The sequence below is a fragment of the Papaver somniferum genome, chromosome 7, assembly GCF_003573695.1.
Source record: "Papaver somniferum cultivar HN1 chromosome 7, ASM357369v1, whole genome shotgun sequence".
Taxonomy (NCBI): Eukaryota; Viridiplantae; Streptophyta; class Magnoliopsida; order Ranunculales; family Papaveraceae; genus Papaver; species Papaver somniferum.
In genome coordinates, this window is record NC_039364.1 from 234,696,596 (window position 1) to 234,717,450 (window position 20,855).

At 37.7% G+C, this 20,855-nt stretch overlaps 3 non-coding genes across 3 annotated transcripts; all 3 read left to right on the forward strand.

Annotated features, from left to right (window-relative positions):
* Nucleotides 1-11,133: 11,133 nt before the first annotated feature.
* Nucleotides 11,134-11,256, forward strand: LOC113300672. The gene has a single exon (XR_003335879.1). It is a non-coding gene; the product is annotated as a small nucleolar RNA SNORD14 (small nucleolar RNA).
* Nucleotides 11,257-11,389: 133 nt separating this feature from the next.
* LOC113300859 lies at nucleotides 11,390-11,472 on the forward strand. Its single transcript, XR_003335967.1, has one exon. It is a non-coding gene; the product is annotated as a small nucleolar RNA R11/Z151 (small nucleolar RNA).
* Nucleotides 11,473-11,570: 98 nt separating this feature from the next.
* On the forward strand, nucleotides 11,571-11,682 carry LOC113300862. Its single transcript, XR_003335970.1, has one exon. It is a non-coding gene; the product is annotated as a small nucleolar RNA Z152/R70/R12 (small nucleolar RNA).
* The last annotated feature ends 9,173 nt before the right edge of the window (nucleotides 11,683-20,855 follow it).

Genomic DNA, 20,855 nt, shown 5'->3' on the forward strand with positions numbered 1-20,855 from the left:
CCAGAATACCGAAGAGCAAGCCAATGCTCTCTATAACAACACTAGATTCGAGAACCGTCGGAAGTCTGACCCGTACTCATAAAACTACAACCTTGGTTGGAGAAACCATCCAAATTTCTCTTGGTCTAAGGGCCAGAGTCAAGGCAAGTCTAGTAATTCTCAGTTTCCCCCAGGTTTTGGTTATAATAAGAACTCTTCAGGTCAAGCCCAATTCCAGAACCTCTCTGAGAATAGACTAACTAGCGTGGAGGAATCTCTTAATATATTACGAAAGATCCAGGAGATGTTCGCACAGACCCAAGATATGTTAATAAAGAACCAGGATAGTTTTCGAGAGGAAAATAATCAGAATTTCCTAAATAGTAACAAGGCTATTGCTAGGTTAGATCTTCAAATTGGCCAAATGGCTAAAATTCTAAGAGAGAGAGATAATGGAAGTTTTCCTAGTCAGACACAACCTAATCCTAGAGGAGTTCATGACATAGGAGGAAGATCATCTGATCATGTGAATTTTGTTACAACCCTTAGGAGTGGAAAGAAAGTTGACAACAAGGTTGTCATACCTGATAGTGAACATGCTGTAGTTCACCCTGCTGAGCCAGATAATGAAGAGACTAATAGAGTCTCTAAAGAGACCAATGAGGGTCATGTTAAGCCTGACTTCGTTCCCGGAGCCCCATTCCCACGGCTGCTAGCACCAACGAAAAATGAATCCAACTTCAATAACATAATTGAGGTTTTTAAGAAAGTTACTATAAACCTTCCGTTACTAGAGGCAATTAGGCAACTATACCGTCTTATTCCAAGTTCCTCAAGGATATGTGTACGCGAAAGCGAAAGCTTAGTGTCCCTAAAAATGCCTTTCTAGCTTGTCATGTAAGTTCGATTATTCAGAATACCACTCCTAAGTATAAAGCCCCAGGTGCACCTACCATTGCTTGCACGATAGGAAAATACCGGGTAGAAAGAGCTTTACTTGACTTAGGAGCAAGTGTGAATTTATTACCATACCATGTGTACTTAAAGCTAGGACTTGGAGAATTGAAACCTACCAAGATAACACTCCAGTTAGCTGATAGGTCTGTTAAAATTCCTCGTGGTGTGATAGAGGATGTTCTTATTGAGGTCGACAAGTTTATTTATCCTGTGTATTTCATTATCCTAGATACCCAACATGTCCCTGACCCAGAGAACCAGATACCGGTGATTTTAGGTCGCCTATTTTTGGCTACGTCTAATGCAATCATAAATTGTCGAAATGGTATCATGAACCTATCTTTTGGTAATATGACTATTGAGCTGAATATTTTTAATGTGAACAAGCTACATTCTGATCTAGATAACACATATATTGAAGAGGTGAACATGATAGGAACCTTAGTTCAGGAGCCATTACCAAACATTGTATCGGAAGGTCCGTTAGAGAGTTGTCTATCCCATTTTAGCCTGGATTTCGACGATGATAGCAACATTGAACAAGTAAATTCTCTATTGGATTCTATTCCTGTGTTAGATATTGATATATGGAAAGATAGGTTTGAAACATTACTAGCTTATGAATCTACCTTAATACCTTGTTTAAAAGAGCCTCCTGAGTTGAAGCCTAATTATACATTTTTAGGCCCACCCGAGTCTTTTCCTGTGATTATAGCTTCCGATTTGGATAGTGATCAGGAAATTAGGCCAGAGACCGTGCTTCAAGAAAATAAGGACACTTTAGAGTGGACCATAGCAGATATGAAGAAAGTTGAAGATGAACTACCTGATTACAACTTAGAGAAAGCAATTGACCTTTTTCAAGAACCCGATGGTTTAGAAATTAGGAATATTGTGACTAGTCTATGTAGAGACAACCAAAATCCTAAGTTTGGGGGCGGAGAGCTAGAAGAATCTCTTTAGTACTTTAAGGACTGTGAAAATCCGGAAATTCAAGCAATAATTAGAGGATTGTCTGAGAGTAGTGAAAACCCTAAGTTTGGGGGTAGCAAACTAGAAAAATCTCTTGAGTATTTTAAGGACTGGGAAGATCCGGAAATTCAAGCAATAATTATAGGCTTATCTGAGGGTAGTGATGATTCTTGTGATCGTCAAGTATCCCAAAGTCGAGTCCCTAACTTGGGACTCGAGTCTTGTACGTCTGAGATATTACTAGAGTCTGTTCAGACTCCGCAACACGATCCTCCTGATACTGTCCAGGAGGTAACCCAGGTATTAGAGACCCATTTTTCGGATGACTCTAGTTATCGAGACACACATATGAAGCTCAATCATGCAAACCCAGTTGTCTTGACAAAAACCTTAGATGAAGACGTACTCCTTCTGTTCATTTTTCTAATCCAGTGCAGTTGTCTCATACTCGTGTTAGCTCTATTTGGTCTTGTGGACCCACAATTGTTTCGACTATTGGTATACGACTTTGGAAGGTGACAATTCCCTTAGAGGTATTTGATGTCTAGCTAATGACTATAAATTTAGCATTTATTGGGAGGCTCCCGCGCTCATGTGATACGGTAATATCCTTCCTTATTTCTTTTCCCTCTAGTGGTATCAGTTTCTCCTTGTTCATGCTTTTAACTTCATCTTTAGAACATTGAGGACAATGTTAGATTTAAGTTTGGGGGTGGGGAAGAAACTTTTTGTTAGCTTAAACTCCAGAGCCTAGAAATTTATGCTTACTAAGGTTTGCACTAACCAATCTAAGTGGATGGGAACATCTTGGTTATAGGAGTTGAGGAACCAATCTGATTAGATGGAAACATCTAAAGAGTCTATTCATAAAAGCATAAAGCTCAGGTGTTAGAATTAAAAAAAAACATGGTAGTTTCGCCATATCTCGTTGAATCCTAATCATTCTGTTTTTTTAAGTGATTTGGTGGGGCACACGATTCAAGTTGTTACCATTGCTATCGTGGAATAGAACGGGCCCCTAGCTCAGCTGGTCATCCCCGTTCCCCAAAGTCTCATGCGCTCCAGGAGGTCCCAGGTTCGAGTCCCAGATGGCAAAATATTGCAGAATTTAACATGGAAGGTAGAGTTAGCTTTCCCCCCTCGCGACATAATCGGCCCCCCAGTCCGCCGCTTCGGCTCCCTTGGCTGGTTCTCATGAGGCTCGCTGGTAGGCTAGCACGACAACCTGTTGGATTCATGTAGTAGTACGTCTTTGGAGCTTAGCTTGTTAGGCTTCCAACTAGTTTCATGTAATAATAATAATAATAATTACTTTATACCTTCAATCATCAGCAAACTTCACCCATCTTATACCTTCTTCATCACCGTCTTGCCCTGCATCTTTTCATAGTATTATCCCCTAGGTTTTCATAGTTTTATGCATCTCCTGTAACTTACGTTCTGTGTCTATAATTGTTGTTGAATTAGTATCATCTTCCACTTTCCTCATCGCACTCACCACTGCCATTTGTTGTTGCATCAGTTGTTCAGGATCCCCTTCACTGCCATCGCACTCACCACTGCCATCTTTTTAGCAGTTACAACAGTTACGTGAGTTTCTGCAATGACTAGGACACGAAGAAACCCTAGTCCACAGGATTATGAAACTGAAGATAATGTCCCCATTAGTGATCACTCTTTCTCTTACGAAGAACATATTGATGACATGATGGTTCACTGCCCTTACAAGAATTTCGAAGAATGCCAAGATGGTGTTAATGGCAGAGGTTATGCTAAGACATCAATCCTAAGACACATTCTTGATCTACAATGGCACTCCTCAAGCAATATTCTTCTTTGCAAAGAACGTATCAGAATCCATGAACCTGTTTATATTGCATGGGAACGACTTTTGGTTCAGTTACAGATGTGGTTGTGTGGAGAATGCATGAAGATACAATCTTGGAATAGACCATGCCGTCCACATAATGGAAACATCCTTACCAGACCCAACAATGATATTCTAATATACAGGATTGTTAAACCTGTGGTTGCATCCCCTGGAACTGAAGAGATTGGAGCATCCTCTTCTACAACCCCTGTAACAGACTAAACACATGAATTATCTCTAGAACTTTTAAACTTAGTCTACCAGAAGCGGATAACCACAACAACATGCATTCCACCACCATGCAGACTGCATTTTTCTAGGGTTCTCAAGGCAGCATTAGACAGAGTTCTTAACAAATACCACGACCTATCGGCATGGTTACAACTATTATTACTTCCAATCTGTACACTTAATCTGTACATGCCAACCAATGCATCTGAAGAAAGGTCCGGAACACGTAAGAAACTTCAAATTGCTGCTATCAATCAATCCCTGACAGAATGGAGCCAACCAGGTGGGTGTATCTCTATTATTCAGTGCCTACTAGATAAGATCAAAGAACAAGAAACGCAGCAGCAGAGACGCAATCCTGCAAAGAAGAAAAAGCCTAAAACCAACACAGAAGCATGCAATAAGAAACTGAGCCAAGGACATTACACTGCTGCAATACGTATTCTATCTTCTAGTGGGGTTTCTGAATCCAATGCAGATACTCTCCACAAACTAAAACTTAAACACCCACAAGCAAGGGCTCATATCATCCCAACTGACAATCCTAATGCAGATGCTGTGTCTGTAACTGTACATGAAGTGATTAAAGCTCTGAGAAGTTTCCCAAAAGTCACTTCATGTGGTCGATACAGACTTCGAGCTCAACATTTACTAGATGCAACCAGTGGCGCGGCAACAGTAGTGGCTGATGAACTCCTTGTGTCAATTACCGGTGTCATCAATCTCTGGCTTGCTGGCAAATGCCCGTCCACTCTGGGAGAATACATCGCCAGCGCACCACTGACACCTCTGCTCAAACCTGGTGGTGGTCTACGGCCAATTGCTGTTGGAACGATCTGGCGAAGATTATGCTCGAAACTAGCAGCAACATCTGTACTCAAAGACATGACAGTTTATCTAGGCAACCACCAGTTTGGGGTAGGAATCCCCTGCGGAGGTGAAGGCATCTTACATTCTGTCAATAGATTGTTAGAGCTTAAAGGAGATCAAAACACCACAACAATGTTAATGATCGACTTCACTAATGCATTCAACATTGTCGACAGAACTGCCATGATCAACGAGGTGCGTATCAGATGTCCAAGCATCTCGAAATGGGTCGAGTTTTGTTATGCACAGCCAGCAAAACTGTACTACAATGAATCCATCTTGTTTTCTGCACAAGGCGTCCAACAGGGAGATCCCTTAGGTCCATTGATTTTCTCCCTGGTGCCCCAGCCTCTTGTAACCAAAATATCTTCCACTTGCAAGCTGGATCTTCATGCGTGGTATCTAGACGATGGCACTCTAATCGGAGACACACTGGAAGTTGCAAAAGCCCTGCAGATCTTACAACAAGATGGTCCAGCAAGAGGATTATGCCTAAACATTAGGAAGACTGAAATTTTTTGGCCTACAACAGACCCGAGATATTGTGAAGATGGTGTGTTCCCATCTGTTGTTGGAAGACCTGTTGATGGAGTAAAACTATTAGGTGGACCTGTAAGTACAAACAACCAATACTGCAGTGATATCATCTCAGCCAGGATTGATAAGACTACACATCTAATGGACTACATTAAAAGGCTTAAAGATCCACAAAGCGAGCTCTTACTCTTACGCAACTGTGCTGGCGTCTCAAAGCTTTATTTCACGATGCAAACAACCAGACCAAGTGTACTACAGCGTTCAAAACTTCAGTTCGATCAGCACCTTATCCGTTTTCTGCAGCATCTAATAACAGGAGATGGACCAGGTTTCGGTCCATTACAGCAGAGGATCGCTACTCTACCATTTGCTGATGGAGGTTTGGGAATATACACCATGGATGATACCACCAAGTATTGCTATACTGCATCAAGCCTCCAAACAAGACAACTCCAAAGCTCCATCCTTCAGTATATGGCAGACCCGAGTCCAAACTTCCAAGAAGCACTAGATGATTACGTAAGTACCTGTGACTTATGCCCTGCTACTTTTAACATTAACGATTTCACCCCCACATCCTATGCATCAACTGGCGAGTCGTTATTTTGAAGTAGTCACTAGGAACATACGCACTTCTTACACGTTATCTACGAGGGACTCAATCTTATGGCAATGTAACAAAAAACCACACGCACAGGATTATTTAAAAGCTATTCCAATTCAAGGTATTAACCAGTCCATCGGGCCACGTCAGTTCAGATCAGTGCTTCAATAACGACTGGGTATCCCCCTTTTTGAAGAGAATAGTACATGCTCATGCTGTAAACGCGAAATGGATCGTTTTGGTGATCACGCAATCCATTGTGCAAGCGAAGTGGGCCTGAAATACAGACATGATATGGTACGAGACCTCTTTGCGGAATTATGTTATAAAGCCGGAGTAGTAGCCAGGAAGGAAGCTTCGATAGGACTTACCTCCAACACGAACACACCCCTTAAACCAGCAGATATTATGGTCTACAATTGGGAGAATGGCAAAGACACATGTTTCGATGTGACAGGTGTTTCACCATTTTATAAAGGTGGGAATCGGTCCTTCACTCCAGGGCATGCAATATCAGCAGCTATTACTCGCAAACGTAACAAATACGCCAGTCTATGTCTGACTCATGGATATGAATTTGGGGTTCTATCCTTCTCAACCTTAAGTGAGTTAGGTGATGACATTATCGTCCTTGTAAATCGTTTGAAAAACTGTATGGCAAGTCATGATGTTAATAATAACTTGTGTAGTTCTCTCTTCCATAGATTAGGTATTATTATTCAAAAAGGTGTGGGAGCACAACTTGTTGCTCGACTCCCTGCCAGATCTTTGTAATTAACTCTTTTTTCTTAAATATAGCCTTAGTGGCATCTTTTATAATAATTAAAAAAAAAATTGAGACCTGGCCATTAGACCAAACGGAATAAAATTCAATAAAGTCGACCACTATACCCTTATATATGCCAGTTGTGTTGACCTAGAGTTAAGATTATTGACCACTGGTTCCCTTGTATATGCCAGTGTGTTGATATTAGTCAGACAAGTATCTCAGTCATTTAGGTTAGGTTCACTTTGGCAGAGGCCTTCAGACAGATATTAGAAACACCATTCACTTTAAACCATCGATTTTTCTCTTTATCCATCTTCTAAATCTTTCCATGTGATTGGTTGACTCCGTTTATGATGTCCAGAAACTATCTGAGTAGAGCTCTGTCACTTTATATGAATTTTAGTATGCTTGAGTGCAAACTCGTGTACAACAATTGGAATTTCGCATCAGGGTACTTCCTCTTATAGTCAATCATTGTATGCCAACTAAGGAGATTCTTTAGTGTCTTCCAAAGGTTCTGCATAGATAGCTAGGGTCTGGAGTAAAGGTTTTGTGGGTACACCTCCGGAGACAACACTCCGCCACTAGGGCCACCTAGTGGTTTAACGGCTTGCTGCATGTGCTAAGTGTAGTCATTTTATTTTTCTAGATTAGATTTGCTCGAGGACTAGCAAATAATAAGTTTTGGGGTACTTGATAGACACATTTTTGTGTCTAATTTGATCTCAATACTGTATTGTTAGTGTTCGATTTTTGTACTAATTTTGATGTTTTATGTGTTTGTAGGTGATTTTGGAGAAATACACTTGTGTGGAAAAAGTTGCTCGAAAAGTGCTTTTCGGACCCCGGGAGAAAAGTACTAAAGGAACCCTCATTTTGGATAAGGGGAACCTCAGTTTGGTTCCTGCTATTTGCACCCCCGGTTTGGTTAGGGGGACACCATCTTCATCATTCAAATTTTCTGTTTTGGCGGGAAACCAATAACATGTCTCTGGCAGATTTTCTCATCGATTTTGGACTGGATTTAAAGAGATTCAATCGCTGAATTCTCTTGGGCTAGGCCTGTCAAGGTTAAACAGGGCTTATGAGAGCGATTTGGTCGACTAAATTGGGCCAGAAATCCAAGATTAGAGTTCAGCAGGGACCGAGATATTTTTGATATTCTAAGAAGATACGTGTTGCCTTGGAGAAGATTTGTCGTGGGAGTATAATCTACATTGATCAGAAGATTTCGTAAACAATAGAGAAGACGCGTATAAGAGTTAAACGGGAAAAAAATCATATCATGCATGGAAATATTCTCTTCTTTACTGTCCGAGTAATGGAGGATCATGGAGAGTTAATGAACGTGATTTTTTTTCGCTGTTGGGTATAAATAGGTTCCTTTGGTCGACTAGAAGGGGGATCAAGTGATATGAGATAGAATATAGCATTAGAGAGACCACTAGATGCGTGAGAAGAATTCCCAGAAAAAAGAGTTTCTGCTGCTGCAAGAAGGAAGAACGCGAAAAACGGACTCGCAACAGCAGTCGTTCTTCGCCAGCGTTAACGACACCTAGTCGTGGGTCGCATTCAACCAGAAAACATCACTTTGCTTGTATCGTTTCTGTAACGGCAGTGTATATGCGTTGCAAACCCGATTTCAATTATAATTTTCTTCATTGTAAACACACCTTGAGCTTAATAAAATATTTTGAGAGGTATTTCACCATGATGAGCTAAACCCATTCTCTGGGGCAACGAAGGAAGCTTTTCCGCCAATGAAAAAAATGGTAATTTCTATTTTAATTATTTATGCAATCTAATATTTAATTATTTTCCTTGAGTAAAAAAGGGTTTTCCCAAGGATTTTTATTAAGTAATTGTTATTTTAATTGATGGGATATGCTTAACTTAGTGTTCTTGATATTCCATGCTTTCGACTTACAATTATTCTTTTATAAAATCAATTTTTGCAATAATTAAAATTACTTAAAAAGGAAAAATTTGCATAATAATAATAGGAATATCGTTTTAAATTGGTAGAAAAAGTGGAATCCTTTGCCCCAGTTTCTCCAAAAATATTTTCATCACTTTGCTATTTTTGCTTCATTTCTAAAATTTATTTTAAAAAAAAAAAAATTATTGCCTTCACAAGTTCGAAAAGAACCTAGTTTTTACCACTATTACTACAACCATTTGAAAAGACATCACCCTGCATGCTTATCACTCTAAGATAATGCACAGACAATTCTTAAGCTTCAAACATCGAGGACAGCTCCTTAAGCTCACTCTAGTTACTCATGCGTCATATATGCTTCACTACGCCAATTAGCTTGACAACAACAATGCAACTCTTGCATTACCAACTTGTTTGCACTGTTCAAGCTTTGGCCAGCCTTGAACCAATGCCATAGACCAACTCTTACTATATTCTATCATTTTGCATCATCCTTGAGTTTGGGCCAACTTAATTCCATGGATATGCATCGATGCTAACATCGCATATTGTATCTGTCACTTTGGCCTCGTCTTGCCTTTCCCTTAATGAAGCCTCATTGTGTTGGCCAATAAGCTTCATTCCTTAGCCAAATGTCTTTACAGTGTAGCGCCGCTCTTGCGCCTCACTGGCCCTGCAGGGTGCCACTATCTTAGTGCTTGACAGTTTATACAATATACTGCTATTATGGCTTGCGTTGCACTATTATAGCTTTGCATTGCACAATTACTACAGAGTACTGACTTGGCCAGCGACTCTGTAATACACAATCATTATGCTACAGTTACGCCCATGCTATATTAATCCTCCGTATGAGTATGTAAGTTAAAGACACCCTACCACCTGGGGTGTTTTATGATACATGCGATGCCATAGATTTTTGACCGAAAATTTAGGTGCAATGATGTGCATTTTGGCCTTGTGGCGTATTTTGGATCAGGGAGCATGAGCAGCAGCACTGCACTACACAAATAAGCCCGACGAGACTCACGAGAGCTTCTACTTTCCTGTTCTTGGGGTATGTGCAAGGGTAATAACGGGAATGCAATTCTTTTCTCACCTGCAAATTGCTTATAATGGAGAAAGGATAAGACGTTGGGGAGTCGCCATAACCCTAACACCGCCTCCATCACAACCATCGCCACCAAGAGAGAGGCAAAGGAAAAAACCCGAAGAGATGAAGAATCAGACCTCATTACGGATATCCTTAGAGAGTTATGATCATTTGCATGCTTCTCAATTCCTACATCATAAGTAATTCTTTGAGGAGCATGCAAATTATCACAACTCTCCTAGGATCTTTGATAATTACTACAGGCAAACAGGTTTGTTCTTCTTATTCTCACTGTTCTGTGTTTATCCAATTTTTATTGAATCGTAGGACAATGAATCTAGCTTATAAAATTGTGGAATGTGTGGTTCTGTTGTTTTAATCTAGCTTATGATTTTACAATCCAAGAAATTGATATTGATTTATTTTGATGTATGCAATGGGTTAGGATTTGTACAAAATGTTGCAGAAGTTAGTGTCTGAACCTGACTTTAGAAGTTTTTAGTCTAATGGATTGATTTGTCTGGAAACCTTACAATCATAATCATATTTAAATAAAGAAATTTCAGTAAAGAGTTATGTTGTTAATGAATTAGCTGTTGATGGAAAAGAATCCAATTAGAAATCAATTAACAATTGCAGGCTTCGTAATCTGGTCAGCAGGATTATTTATGGTTCCTTGTTGACTCGTTCCATGAAGCGATATGCCTGTATCAATCTTTCTCTGAAATAAGCTGTACTGGAATAAAAACGATATTTATTCTAGTTTTGAAAAACTTGATTAAATTCATCTTCTACTTTTAATTTGTCTCCATCTAAACACTTCTACCTAGGATAGGATTTTTTTTTTTCATTCTAGTGCTATTTCCTTCCTTCCCCAAACCTGTTTAGTTTGTTTTTGTAACCATTTGGCTTCATTATCTGACCATTGTTCATATTAGTTCTCCTTGGCTCGGTCCCTTGAAGCGAAATCATTTTGTTCTTTAAACTTTTCTGCTCAATTGTTGCATGTGGGAAAATTTGGGGCATAAAATGAAATTTCTCTTTGTTATTGATCTAGAAGACAAAAGAAGATTATCATTGTCTTGGATTTTTTGTTTTGTGAGGAATGTTGTGATGAAGGTTATGATCCATTCCCATCTTTCCATTTTTCTCATCAAAAGTTTTTTTTTTTTTTTTTTTTTTAATCTTGAAAATTGGTTTTTGGCCTCGTAAGAGATAGTTGCTAACTTGCTGTTTTTTTCGATTTGATCTTCTATTATCTTTTCTGGTTGGAATGCTTTCATACGTTTTAGCACATTGCTTATTAGCACATTGCTTATGATGATAAATCTAAGGAATTTTTTCAAGAACATCCGCAGTTGCTGATTAAGTGCTTTGCCTTTCGCTGGGCTTGAGAGCTGATGCTGCTTTATTCCTTCCTAGGATGTCTGAAGCATCTTACGCTTCCCTTTGCAATTTATTTCCTTTTATATTCTTTGCAATTTGTTTTCTTTTTATCCCAATTGATCTTCAAATCAAGGCTTATATTTCTTATGCAAATGCACCAGTACCTATAATCCTGTTTAATATGGCTAACAATGATAAATTTTATATCTTTGTGGATATCGGTGAGATTTTATCAATGATCTGAATGTTACACAGACTAAAGCCTAAATCATTGCTGTTCTTGTCTGAATCATCATCTTAGTTCAAGATTATTTTTCCCAGGAGTTTTTAGTTGATTGTGAAAAAGGAATCAATCTTGATTTTGATGCTATGATGATTTGAAGCACACAGGAGTTTGTATAGGGCAGTGGGAAAGACCTAAAAATTCTTTGCCATGAGCCTTTAACAAAAACGACTTCTCCTTCCACTGAGCTTCAAGTATCTTTACGGATTCATTTTTCTGTTTAACTTATATTTATTTATCTTTAGTGCACAGTTATTTAGTTTTAGTTGTTTTAGTGAAGGTGGGCAGTTGAGTTACATGCAATGAATGTGCTGTTCTTGTTACATGTTTACACTGTTAACTTCTGAGATCAAACATCCCCATGCAAAAGAGCTAAGTATATGTTTCTAAAATGTGTATTCACATTTGTGGTTTTTCACTCACTTTTGCTCCCAAGTATGCAAAGTGTCTCTCATGATCACTTTTTGAATACTGGGATTCTAACTACAAAATGAAAATGTTAGCATGACCAAATATGTGAGGCATTTTTTGCTGAATATATTGGTTGAGCTGAAATTGCACATGAGGATATTTAAGGAATGTATATTAATACTACTGGAGATGATATATTGATATGATTTAGAAAACAAATACACTTTCTAGGGTTGTAGGAAGTTTTTTTTTTCTTTTCTCAATATTAGCGAATTGGAAACCCTATGCTGATTTGACACCGTTTCTGTATCATATTGTTTTAGGGGGGGATCTTATTCATTAAGTGTGGGGTTGTTTCGCCCTATATATTCAGATGTCTGCTGCCCCTGGTTACATTTCATTTCTCTATTTACTCTACAGTTTTAACTGGTTTATACTAGGGTCTCTATTCTCCAGATGACTAGAGGAAATCCTTATAAGCAAATACTTTTAGATTTTGTTTCGTTTAAAGGATATGTGTGGGCCATTTAGATTTACGGCGGCGGATAAGACGTCTGCTTTTTTCTCCAGTCTCTATCTCAAGCTTACTATTTATCCATTAGAAAAGTCGTTTGTTGTCTCCTCATTTTTACAATCTAGCCTCGATCATATGTCATAAAAACGTTTCTGCTTTTGGAGTAGATTTCAGACAAAAGTAGGCAGAAGTTGCTAATAAGATGCCTTCTGAAATCTACTCCAGAAATGAAAACACTTACATAAAACATGTTCGGGACTAGATGGTAAAAAGGAAAAGAAAAAGCAAAAGTCTGATTAATTACTAGTAGGTTTGGGGTAGAGAGGGAAAAACAAAGTCTTATTTGCCTCCAAAAATCGCATTGGAGCCATACATATTTTTAAATGAAACAAAATCTAATAAGTATCTGCTTGGAAGGTCTCTTTTCGTCTGTGCATAGAGTATAGACCAGCTAAACTCTAGAGCCTAGAGTGAATAGAGCAATGAGTAGGATTTCATCTCTTGAATGCGTATCAGTACAATTTAGCGTATTTTTTTTTGGCTTAAGTAACAGTCTGTGAGTTGGTCAGGGATAATTTTAATTCTTTGAACTTTTTTTAAATCTAAGATAAATCATATGGGATCTATCCAGAATGAACTGTTCCATTCCATTCTTGGTACATCTGAGGTCCTGAAATGAGCCTCATCTAGTAAGTTGTCTATGATCAAACATTTGCATGTAAAAGATTAATTTGTTAAAGGGGTACTCAGGTTTTCAAAGTTTTCACTCACTCTTAAGTTCTGAAGTAAAGTAACGCTGAGTATTTGACAGAACGAAGATATCAATTACTTTGACGGAACGAAGATATCAATTACACTCTCTCCAACTGTAATATTCCACCGACCTGAGCATCTGAGCTTGGTATACAATGGTAACGGCCCTGTCCTAGACTAAAACTGAAGATGAACATTTAACAAGAAAAAGAAAGGTAGTATTGCAGTAGACAGCATAGGAAGAAAATCTATTTATGGCGTTTGAGAAGGATTGGTAGAATATTTCTCCAAATTCTGTTGTGAAATAGGCTTTCTCATGTTATTAAGCATATCCTTAAATGGGTCTTGGCCTGTGTTACAAGGACACTCCGTGTCCTTGTAAATACGCCGTGTCGACACTCGACAAACGGACACTCGTGTCCGACACACAGGACAGCTCAATTACCAAGATAAGAATAAAATATTTAATAAAATTAAAAAACACTTCAGCTATAGATTTTTTACATATTTATACTAAGAAAGAAAATGTCTTCTTCATTCTAACTTGCATAAGAATATCAATGGAGATATTCTCCCACAACTACAGCTATATATCTATGAGATGATGGAGATACGTAAAAATATCAATGTAGTCTGTATTTCTAATGGCTTTTTTATTAGTCATATACATATATGTAAGTATTTTTCTATGCTCGCTATCTGTGTCCCCGTTTTCTATTTTTTTTAAGTTGTCGTGTCAAGGTAACGTATTGGACACGACACACCGACACCGTGTCCGTGTCCTTGTAACACAGGTCTTGACATGTAACAAAAAGATCAGTATTTGACAGTATTTGAATTTGAAATTTGTTATTCAACTGCTGTAGCAGGTGTGTTAGAGGAAGAGGAAGCAAAGATGAAAATCTACTCAATGTCAGTGAGATGCAACTTTGCTTTTGGAGGCCCTGTTTCAGAGGACCCGTCACAGAAGATAACAGGTACTGCCATCGGGGCTTGTTCTTTTGTTTGTTCTAATAACTATTTGTTGGTTTATGTGTTGAAATCTTTTCCAAATCCTATCTTTTCATTTTCTGTTGACAACCTGTGCAGAACTTCCTCCCTGATTCTTACATGGATATTAGAAGTAGAAGTCATGGTCATGGAGGTGCATATTTCTACATCTTCATGTTTCTTCTGCTGCATTTCGTTGTTTGTGTTTCAAATTCTTTGTAAAAAAGCATTAATCAATACTTGTGTGCATGCAGATCCACTTTGTATTTTTAAGCAGTCTTGTTTGGTTAATTGCGGTACTCAAGAATTTGTGCCCCTCGTATATTTTTTTCCTTTCATTACTCTCATACTCTGCATAGTGGTAAACCAATCTCAACAAACATCAAATTTGGTTCTAGGTTAATTGTGTTTTGTATTTGCGGTATAGGTTTTTCGATTGTTCTTTGTTACTCAAAACAAGTAACGAATAGAGTTGAGAATCAAAGATTTAAAAACTGTTAAGTGATCTCTTTAGGGTGTCATATATATAGAGGTATTGGAACTAGTGTTGAGATATTAAAATGACATATGCTACTTGTTCAGATCAACACACTGTTTTGGTTTGTGAAACCAGTAATGATAGATCACCCAATCCAAGAATTCATACACCTTGTTGAAGCTGGAGACTTTCATGTTCATAACCTTACCTAATGGGAATGCCTCATTACTTTCTTTCTGCACCGATTCATTTTGAAATGAAGCCGATGCAATCCCTTTTCTCTGCTTTTGCTCTCTCCATTTCCTCAGCTGACCCTCAACTGCCTCCTTTGCTCTCTCGGCCATCTCAGCCCTTCTCTGAAAATTGTTTCAGTTCCTCAACTTCTGCCATCGAACCTTCCACGTTTTCTTTAAGATAACAAAATCACTAATCAAATTCAGTGTGAGTTGGGTTGGGAAAATTGCAATTTGATCTGCTTTCTGAGCCCTTCGGATTAAGTACTTGTACTCTAGCATTGAAATGATGATGTAGGGATCAAACCCGTCTCTTCCCTCTTCTGTGAAGATAATGAATTGAATGTCCCCAGTTTCTATTGCAAGTTGTTGCACAGCACGATATAACCCTGCTGGCTCATATGATAGGTTTAGTGTCTTGGCTTTATATCCAAAAGTAATTTCAACATCAAATTGTTCCCAGGAGATTTCCAGGAGATTTCATTTTTCAGATGAGTAGATGCTGACGTGGAAATTTGCGCAATTTGTCTCTCTGAGGTAGCGCACAACGTTTGCCAGTCCACCTTGCCAGGTAGATTGTTAAAATTTTATCTGTAAATTAACCGAAAGAAGATGGGCAAAAGTGGAAGTATGAGAAAATAGTTGGAACCCTATAAATAAAAAAGTCCTCCTGGTCTTATGTTTTGCAAACCCTAATTATCATCCACTGTGCAGATCATCAAAAAAAGGAGAGATGTGGGAGTTTTTCATTGATTGTTGCCCCTCTCCTTCAGATCTGCATGAATTTTTCTTCAAAAATCTAAACTCTATGTAAATCAAACAACCCTCCTCTCTGTCTATCTATGCTTCAAAAATAAAATAAAATAATCAGAGGCAGTGATGATTCAAAAAGAAACAACCCTATCCCTATGGGGGTTGTCAGATTGAGGATGAATCAGTCTAACTCTCAATGGCGAGGCAACTTGGAAGGTCATTTTTGAATAGATTTAATCATCTTTCAATTCTGGCAACCAGTCTGCAGCCAAGAGGAGAGGAGGAGATTAATACATCCTTGCATGTCTGATCGAAGGCGAATCTGAGCCTCCTTATGATTTTTTTTTTAAACATTTATTTGAGTTTTCAATGTCTTTTTCAGTCTGTTTTTTTTTTTTTTCAATTCAGTTTGTAATTTGAAAATGAATGAATCTGAACCCCCTTTTCTCAATTTATTTGGGTTTTCAATTTTTTTTCTAACCTATTTTTTTCAGTTCAGTTATGGTTCCTAAAACAATTTTTTTTTTAATTGAAAATGAATGGATAGATAGATTTTTACACACCATATGAAATGCTGCCATCTTCAGGAATTCATTTTGCTGGTGGCAGCCATCATTTTGGGTTTAGAATGTGGAATGGTTGGATCCATTTGGTCACTCAGACTCCAAAATCTTCAGAAGTTAATTTTGGGCAGATGATTTTTATTGTTGCTGGTGAAGGATCAATGGGTTTAGAGTACTTTTTAAATAAAGAAAACCATCCCATCTACCAACATTTTAGATTCAGAAGCTCCAGACATCATTTTTCATATTACTTTATATGAGAAGGGATGTTAAGATGGGTTGAAACAACAAGTAGAGAACGGTAATAATCAAGAGAAGAACCATCTGGTTAAAAGGAAAAAGAGGTTTCCATGTGTTATCCAGCTATTTTCCTTTCATAAAGTGCGGCATACTATAGAAAAGAAAACACTGATAACACATGGAAACCTCTTGTTTCAAAATATAAAACTTGTTCAAAAGGAACATTTGGAAGATCCTTGGAGAGTCAAAATTATTTTTATGTTCCTCATTCATACTTCATACTAATGGCAAACAGGTATGGTTTTCATCTTAAGCCTAATTGTTCACATGTTCTTTCCAATTTGATTGAAGCATAGTCCAATAATCTTGCTTCTAATGTAACAATATGTCAGTATATCAAAGTCAAAGTTCATGAATGTGTTGTTATGTCAAACAGGGCTAGGAAAAACTTTATCGTTTCTCGTCTGTAACTTTACATGGATTTTCTGTTTTTTTGCATATATGTGTATGTTAAAGTCTGCCCTATAATGGTCATTGTAGAATAGCTTCTAAGAAGCAATTAGCTTTATCGATCCATGTTTTTCCTGGATAAGCACTAGGTCTGGAAATTAAAAGAAAAAAAACTGATTAGAAAGAGTTGCAGCTTGACATGGATCGACAGATTAAACATCGCATGTGAGTGAGTGTTGTGTTGGGTGGAGATCAAATTCAATGGATCATTGAAGGTTGAAACCAAAGGAAGACAAGCATTTGAAAAAAGCTTAAAATTCAGCGCATCATTTTCATCTTTTGGGAAAATCTGAACTTCTCCTTCAAATACTTGTTTTTTCCTTGGGTTTCAACCTTGAATGATTGGGACAAAATAAGTTGGGGGATAATATTTGAAAGGCTTTGAGGCCTTTTGGACAGCTGTGAAGAAAATAGGTACTAGCTTAGAATATGCTTTGGAATTTCTAGAAGGATTTCAAGTTTAGGATGCAAACAGTATGGTTTGAGTTTATCATGGAGTTTGGCTTGCATGATTAATTTTCGGGTTTACTTGAAATCAATGTCATGATTATTTCAAGTTTAGGATGCGAACAGTATGGTTTGAGTTTATCATGGAGTTTGGCTTGCATGATTAATTTTCGGGTTTACTTGAAATGCAATGTCATGATTATTTCAAGTTTGTCTTCCATGAAGCTCAACAGTCATCCTGTCTGTAGTCTGTCTGCAGCTAATGCAAGCCATATGGACAATTTTGCTGCTATATATTTAGTTGAATTTGTACTTGCGATAGAATGTCTTCAATGACCGTCACCAATGTCAATGTTGTTCAGTTCATCTATATTCTAGAGCAGTTTTCTAGAGTCTCTGTGGCTAATCTTCCACCATTATCAGCTTGACATGTTGTCCTTTAAAGAAAAGACCGCATCACAGAGTCTTAATATTGTCACTGTACAAAGTCAAGCCGGTGGTTTTGATTGTTGAAAACTTGGGCAGGATGTTTGTTCCTTATAATAGCAAATCGTTTTGCTCGAAAAACTCTTTGGTGTTTATATTTCATAATAACCCTTCCTTGCATGTATCATAAATTTTTAAGGGAAACAAGTAGATTGTCTGTCATACGTTTTAACGTAAACAAATTACTAATAGATTGCCTATCATATGTTTAAGCAAGGAAGACGGGTTGTCGCAGCTAAAATAGGCTAACTGTTCATTGTTTGTGTTAGTTTGAAGCCTGTACCATTATCAGTTGCTGAAGCATGTGCACTTCGCAAGGACATTATAGTTTCAACAATTTGTTAGTTTCTATTGCAGTATCAAGGGATTAATTTCAGTGAATTGCATCTTTTAATTTCATAGGTGTAGGCTTTAGCTAACAACATATTGATAGTAACACTTTTTCGCCGTTGATTTTTGAAATAGAAGATTTCGGAAACAGTTCGATTGTTCTAGTTATAAAATATCTCGTAAGTCAGAAAGTTACTACTCGTTACTTCTTAATAATGACCATGCCTATGATGTGAAGCTACCTGGGAATGGCAACTTTGGGGAAAATGATTTACATTTTGCGGGTTATCACCACAGAGGGGGTGAGGTGGGACCCACACTAAACCTGCCCTCGCTGAACCACCGTGTTGGGAGGGGTCCCACCCACTCTCTCTGTCGGGATAACCTGCCGGATGTGTAGCAGTTCCACAACTGTGGGACATTTGAAATATCAGCCCAGGTGTTTAGGTTGCATATCTGACCTTAAAAATTAGTAGGAAGTAGGAAACCGTCCTTGTAAGATCTTGGATTTAAACTCCGTAACTAGGAGTATTAGAAACAGTGATTATTGTAGCATCGACCTTGATTTTCTCACCCTCCCTATCTCTGAAAGTACTAGTTATGCCCTAGTATGGTAAAGTCCAATACTCAGCAAATACGATGCGTCTTTGTGCAAATTGATAAAGTTTAAGTACAAGTTCCTCCAAGAAGTATCATATCGGTAATATGTGTTCATGGGATGTAATCTTAAGCACGGGAATGTGAATGGAGAAAGATGAATCCAATACTCAACAAATAGGAAGCCTATGTACATGGTTTGATACGATTTGTTTTTGTTTGTGTATCAAATTTGTCGGGTGTGTTAGCTGTTGGGTGTGGGGTTAATTGGTCGTACACACTTACATGTTAAGGATTTCATCTCTTGAATGCCAATTAAATGTTTTTTTTTTGGCATAACTTGATCATTTGAATGAATTTGCGGTGCTTGTACGTGTTTAGTCAGTTAACCTCAAACATCTCCATGTAAAAGAGGTAAATATTGGTTTGTAGAATGCGTAGTGGCATTTACAGTTTTTCACCGACTTTGGACTCTTAACTACCTGGTTTGAAGTGTTTCTTGTGGACATTTTTGAGTATTTAACTACAAAAAAATCAAAAGCAGGACCAACTATGTTAAAGAGGCATTTTTGCTGAATATATGTGCATGAGGTTATTCAAGGAAGGTATACTAATCCTACTACTAGAGATGATATGGTTGCTTGTTATATAAATACTCTTAACTAAAGATATAGTAAGGTTTTCTTTCTTTGCTCTTGTGATTCAATGGTAATATCCTTTTATTGAAGTATTTTTTTACTTACTTTACTGATATGTATTTATGTGATGTGATTTTAAACATGTGGATGTGTACACTAAGAGATAACTCCAATATCCATGATGCTGATTTGATATGATTTGTGTATCATATCGTTTTGGAGGCATCTAATCTGCTAAGTGTGGGGTTGATTCGTGCTATATATTCATGTGTTTAGGATTTCATCTCTTGAATGCGTTATTAGTACAATGTAGTGAATTTTTCTTGGCCTAAGTAACAGTATATCTGTTGTTCAGTGACAAATTTTATGTAATTTTCTGGAGTTTCATACTCTAAGAAGAGTTCATATAGGATCTTTATCCAGAATGAACTGCTCCGTTCTTGGTATACCTGAGATGAGCCTCATCTAGTAAGTTGTCTTCATTCGTCAGTGATCAAACATCAGCATGTAAAAGATTAATTTTTATAAATTTCACGAAGTACGACAATTTGGCATAATGAAGATAGCAATTTACACTCTCCCCAACTGTATTGTCCACCGACCAAATAACATCTGGGCTTGGTATACAATGAAAACTTACTGCCTGGTCCTCGTCTTAAAACTGAAGATGAACATTAACAAAAGAAAGAAAGGTAGTATTGCAGTGGACAGCAAAGGCAGGAAATCTCTCAATGGCATTTGAGAAGGATTGGTAGAATATTTTCTCCAAGTTCTGTTGTGAAATAGGCTTTCTCATATTGTTAAGCATGCTTACATTTGATATCCTTCAATGGGTTCTGCACATTCTGCTTGTGTCTTGACTTGTAACAAAATATCAGTTTCAGGATCTGAAAGTTAATTATTTTAGTGCTGTAGTAGGCGTATAAGTATTTGTTTAATGGCTATATTTTCATTTATAGCGTAGAGTAGGCAAGAATGAAAATCTAGTCAGTGTCAACTAGATGCTACTTTGCTTTCTGGAGTTCCAGACAGAAGATCACAGGTACTATCACTGGTGTTTGTTATTTTGTTTGTTTCAAAAATTTATAATTATTTGCATCTCTGTTTACATCTTTTCCGAATCCTTTCTTTTTATATACAATTTGTTTCATTATTTATTGACAACCTGTGCAAAACTGCCTGGAATTTGTTGGGTCCTCCCTGGATATTAGAAATAAAAGTTATGGAGCTGCATGTTTCTTCATCTGTGCATGTTTTCTCTGCTTCATTTCGAAACAAGGATTTCACAAATGCACGTTTGTATAGTATGGTTCTTGAATATTAAATTAGCTTTGCTGTATGCTGACTTGACAGTAAATGAACCAATTCTGGTCAAGGTCCATGCCAGTCTGTCGTCCCTTGCTTGAGGTGGTTCCATATGTA